Below are 6000 nucleotides of genomic sequence, written 5' to 3'. Positions count from 1 at the left end.
AACAGAGTCCTGATCAGAAGATTCATAGTCAAGCTCAGTCCTAGGCCTCTTAGAATCTTAGAAGGGGGGGGGGTCTATCCCTGATTAGAGTAATTAGATCTTCAGCCACTTTGATCATTTGTTTTTTAGGCATAGGGGCCTGAACATGTGGCCTGGGCGTCAGTTTTTTAAACATGGATTGAGATTTAGGCCTTAGTAATAGAAGGTGGAGTCAGTTTAATATGCAAGTCTGTAGGCCTGAATACACCCTCAGAAGCCGGTGCCTGCAAAGCGGCTCCGGACCCATCCAAGGTAGAGACATCCACGAGTTCCATAGGTGAAGCATCTCGCGACATAATGGACTCCGAATGGGTCTCAGTAGAGGCCTGTGAGTCAGAAGTAGCGAGTATCAGGGGCCGCGAAAGCACCTGACTGAGTACCGGCGAACTGGCGACTGGCTTTGAAGCGTTGTCGGCAGTTTTGGACCTCAACGGCCTGTCTCTGTCTTTATCTTTGCATTTTTTCAAAATCTCGGTAGTCGGATGGCTAACCAATGTTATTTCTAGATAATTAAACCAAGAACCGAAATATTTAGAGGCAAAAATGTACTGACGGAGAGTGAGATGATTAAATAAAGCACAAAACTGACAGCAAGGTATGGTGTGGTCAGGGCCTAGGCAAGGAATACAGTACAAATGAAAATCTTTATGAGGTATTTGCTTTCCACAAGTAATGCAATTATTAACTTTTACTGACATCGGTAAGGAGCAAGAAAAAGTGTCCTCAACGGGGTACTTAGCTTTAAGTTGAAGACTTCAGTTCTGAAACTCGAAAATGAAAATTTCAGGAGTCAGCCGACCGGCACTTGCGAACTGCTTCTGGCACTGCACGGCAAGAAAGACTGATGTAATGGCGTCAGCTGCATGTTTTACACCCCTGACGACCTGACGTCATGGAAGAAGGGACAGCAACTGACGCAGGACCCAAGACTTTGTTAATCAGGTCGACTGAGGGCAACTTGCCAGCAGATTACCCCAAATATAATGACTGCAACAGTGAAACATGAAGAACATCCAAGTCTTTTTGCTGGAATCAGCAAATGAGATCTGAGGTAATAAGGGTTGGTGCATTCTGGGTAAGGAGAAGCTCGAGAGTTCAAATTTGCCACAAACTTACAGTGGCCGAATCTGATCCAAGGGCTCGGATCTGAACCCATCAGTTGAGGACGCACTGAAAATTGACAAATTTAAATGTTTCAGTATACCCTGGTAAACAAACATTTATCTATTTTGCCTGTTTTAAAGCTTACGGCTACCAAACTGTAACATGGGAATGATGTATAATGATATCAGTTTGTATTAACCCCCCCCTTAACTTTCAGTTATTTCACTTGGACTAGTTTAAGCATAATGGATCGTATTTTCGAACAGCTTATGTATTTTAAACAGTTTATATATTTTTAGTGTGTTTTTTTCATCCGTTTCTCCCACACCAACAAAATATTTATTCTTAGTTTTTTAAGCTCCTACTTGTTTAAACTGGACTTCTCCACAACAGTTATGGATTTGTTACAAATTATCTCATTAACTTATTCACTGAAAACCAATAGTGCTGTTTGCTCAATCAACTGCATGTATTTAAATTTCATGTTTTTAAGTATTTTCTGGTTCTAATGAAGTCCTGAGAGGATGAGAGCTCTGAAAGTACAGTTGTGTACACTTACCATAAATGTAGATGTTTGAGTGTATTCACTGTTGCAGTCATTACATTTGGGTAATCTGCTGGCAGGTTGCCCTCATTCGGCCTGAATAACAAAGTCTTGGGTCCTGCGTCGGTTGCTGTCTCCTCTTCCATGATGTCAGGTCATCAGGGGTATAAAACATGCAGCCAATACCATTTTATTCAGTTTTTCTTGCCCCAGATGTCAGGTGCCCCCCAAATGGGGAGCAAAAACATATATATAAACAGCAATATATATATATATATATATATATATATATATATATATATATATATATATATATAAATGCACTTTTAACAACATCAACTTTACCCTCATCTAAAAGCAAATACACCACAAAGGCTTTAAAATATAGTGAAGGAAAGAGAAAAGGGGGATGGCGGGTGGGTAACCCGGACTGCAACAGTGAATACACTCTAACATCTACATTTATGGTAAGTGTATACAACTGTACTATGTTCTTCGTGTTTCACTGTTGCAGTCATTACATTTGGGTAGAATTCCAAAGCTATGGGTGGGAGGATGGAACTAAATAGCATTAGGAGCGGCTATAAGGCCACGCAAAACTGCAGTGGCAAAGCCTGCCCTGGATTTGGAGAAGAGAGGCAAATGATAATGCTTTGTGAAGGTGTGAACAGAGCTCCAAGTAGCAGCTTCTAGAATGTCTTTGGTTGGAACTCCTCTGAGAAAGGCCGCTGAGGTAGAGGCAGCCCTGGTGGAATGTGACCAGATTCCCTTAGGCACAGGTTTACCATGGTGCAAGTAGCAGAAACGAATGCAGTGGCTTATCCACTTAGAAATAGTCTGCTTTGATATAGCCTTCCCCTCTTGATCCTGCAGCAAATGCCACCAGTAGTTGCTCAGACTTTCTTAGAGATTTGGTCCTGTTTAAGTAGAATCTTAGTTGTCTGCATACATCCAATGAATGCAGAATCTGCTCCCCCTTGTTCTGCGGATTTGGGTAAAATGTTGGCAGGTGAATAGTTTGGTTAAGAGCCACACTGGATACCACCTTAGGCATAAAGAAAGGATTAGTCCTGAGGGACACCCTGTCCGGGTAAAATGTAATAAAAAGCTCCACAGCCATGAGAGCCTGTAGTTCTGAAACCCTTTTTGCTGAAGTGACTGCCAAGAGAAAAGCTGTTTTCCAAGATAGGAATTTTATACCCGCAGTAGCTGCTGGTTCAAAAGGAGGCAGGGTGAGTTTTTCCAGCACAAAATTGAGGTCCCATGCAGGAGTTGGTGATGATCTGGGAGGCCTTAAATTTTTGGCCCCTCTAAGATACTGTTTTAGCAGAGGATAAGAAAAGATGGGAGGCTCCGTGTTGTAATGAGCCGAGATGGCAGAGGCATGGATTTTTATTGAAGTAAAAGATAGGCCCTTGTCAAGCATCTCAGTCAAATATTGTAAAATCCGAGGAATATTGGGCTTTGCTGTGTCTGTTCCTTGTGCTTGGTTCAAAGCACAGAATCTTTTCCATTTATTAGCATAAGATTTTCTAATACTAGGCCTTCTGGCTTCCAAAAAATGACATCCATCACAGATATACCGAGAGGTGTTTGAATAATTAAATGATCAGCCATGCTGCAAGATTCAGAGTTTGGAGCTGAGTGCGCAGAATTTGATTGTTCTGCTGAGACAGTAGATGAGGTATTTGAGGCAAGTACCAAGGAGTCGAGACATATTCCTTAGAATTCGGTACCAGTGCTGGCGAGGCCAGTCCAGAGCAATTAGGATCATTTTTGGTTTTTCCTGTCTGACCTTTAGTAAGACCTTGGAGAGAAGAGGCATGGGGGGAAAGGCATAGACTGATAGGTTTTTCCAACTGAAGGATAGGGCATCCACTTTCCATGCTTGTCTGCGACAAGTCCTTGTGCAGAATTTGTCCAGTTGATAATTTTGTGGAGAGGCAAATAGATCTATGTCTGGGCTCCCCCATTTCTGTGTTACCATGCTGAAGATTTGTGGATCCAGTTTCCACTTGTGCGGGTCCATAAGATTTCTGCTTAGGTCATCTGCCAGAGTATTTTGTTTTCCTGGCAGGAACTGAGCTTGAAGATTTACTTGGTAAGTCAAGGCTGTGTTCCACAATGCCATGGTTAGTCTGCAAAGGGGGTAGGAATGCGTACCCCCCTGCTTGTTTATGTACCACATAACTGTGGTGTTATCCGTCTTTATCAGTAGTTGTCCTGGATGAAGTAAGTCCTTGAAGGCTGTCAGAGCATTCTGAACAGCTAGCATCTCTTTCTGGTTGATATGCAGATGCATTTGTTTTGGGCTCCATATGCTCTGAATGCATCTCCCCGCCAGGTGGACCCCCCCAAGCATAGTCTGATGCATCTGTAGTTAGAGTTTGGGTGGCAGGGGGTAGAGTGAATGACAGTCCCTTGTTTTGGTGACATGTCTCTGCCCACCAAAGAAACTCCTGTTGTAGGCAGGGAATGAGAGGAATCATTGTTTCCAGACTGTGACAATGTTGACTCCATAAACTTTTTAGGTACCACTGAAGTTTCCTCATATGCAGTCTTGCATATGGAATTAGTAGAATGCAAGATGCCAAGAACCCCAAAGCCTGAAGAATTTGTCTTGCAGATAACTGGGTTTTTGTTGCCATCTGTTTGAAGTATGTTGTCAGTTGCCTTAGTTTGCCTGGCGTAAGGTAACCCATCTGGGCAGTTGTATTCAAGCTTGCACCCAGGAATGTAATTATTTGAGAGGGTACCAGTTGTGATTTTGTTTACTGTGTACCTTAGGCATGTTAGAAGCCTTTTTACAAATGGCAGATGTTGAAGAAGAATGTCCTTGTTCTCTGCTTGAATGAGACAGTAGTCCAGGTAAGGTTAAATTTGTATGCTTCCTTGTCTGCAAAATACAATTACTGGTATCAGGCACTTTGTAAAGACCCTGGGTGCAGTAGATAAGCCAAAGGGCAGTGCAGAGAATTGGTAATGCAAAAAACTTGCCTTGAAGTGGAGGTATCTTCTGCACGATTCCTTTATTGGGATATGCACGTATGCCTCAAGTCTAGAGTCACTAACCAAGCGTTCCTGCCCAGCACAGGCAGTAGCTGTTGTAAAGTCAGCATTTTGAATTTTGGAATGTCCAGGAACGTGTTCATAATCAATAATTCCAGTATTGGACGCCAGGCATCGTCTTTTCTGGGTACCAGGAAGAGTCTTGAATAAAAACCTTGTCCTTTTTTCCTGTTCTGGTACTGGTTGAATAGCCCCCATATCCATGAGGGGAAATAACTTGCTTCTGAGCCTCTGCCCATAGATTTTATGGCAGATCTGGCCAACCGTTTGGAATTGGCAAAGTATGGAAATGAAATCTGTACCCCTGGGACACTATGTTTAATACCCACTTGTCCTGTGTACTTAACTGCCAATTTTGAGCATGAAGTGCTAATTTTCCTCCCAAGGGGGCTGCAAAAAGATAAGTGCTTGGTAAAGGTAGATGGAAGTCATTGAGACTGCTTACTGTAGGGTTGTGCTTTGTTTCCTCCATATTTGGAGGCGGAGGCACCCCATTGCTTTGACCTGTAAGAACCCTGTGATTGGTATCTAGAGCCTTTTGAGCGCCTGGATTTGCCTTGACGGGCTCTGTTGGATACAGGAAAGGACCAATTTTTATTAGGCCAGTGCCTACTTAACCTGGGTGGCTGCACTTGTAAGAAATATTTTACAGTTTGCATAGATTTGTCTTCCATTTTCTTTAAAACCTCTTCTGCCTTATTACCAGAGTATCATGCTGTAAAGGGGCATCCAACAATTTAGCTTTAACATGATCAGGCAGATTTTGCTCCTTGAGCCAGGCATGCTTTCTAATCACAGATCCAGTAACTGCGGCCCTGCAAGAGGCCTCCAAGGAATCAAAACCACATTGCAAAGTATGCTTTCCAACTTGTTCTGCTGCATGCAATAATTCCTGTAATTCTTTATTTTCCACACAATCAGAAATCAACATTATTTTGTGTTTCAATAGGCCCATAACATGCTGCTGATATTTAAGCATATGAAACTGACAGTTTAAGGCCCTAATTGTCAAGGTTGCAGACGTATAAACCTTCTTTCCCCATCTGTCCAGCGCCCTGGAATCTCTATCAGAGGGGGTAGGATTTTTGGCTGTAGAGGCCTTTACACCTTTAGGACCCTGTGAAATAGGATCAGCAGCAGGATTTTTGAATAGAAATTTGTGGGAGTCAGTAACCCTGTAATACCTGTCTGGCTTACTAGGAGCAGGAGGTAGGGAATCAGGAGCCATGCTTGATTCTGAAAAC

This window comes from Protopterus annectens, chromosome 3.part0 (genome assembly GCF_019279795.1).
Source record: "Protopterus annectens isolate FY-2018-M chromosome 3.part0, PAN1.0, whole genome shotgun sequence".
Lineage (NCBI taxonomy): Eukaryota > Metazoa > Chordata > Ceratodontiformes > Protopteridae > Protopterus > Protopterus annectens.
This window is presented reverse-complemented; position numbering follows the sequence as displayed.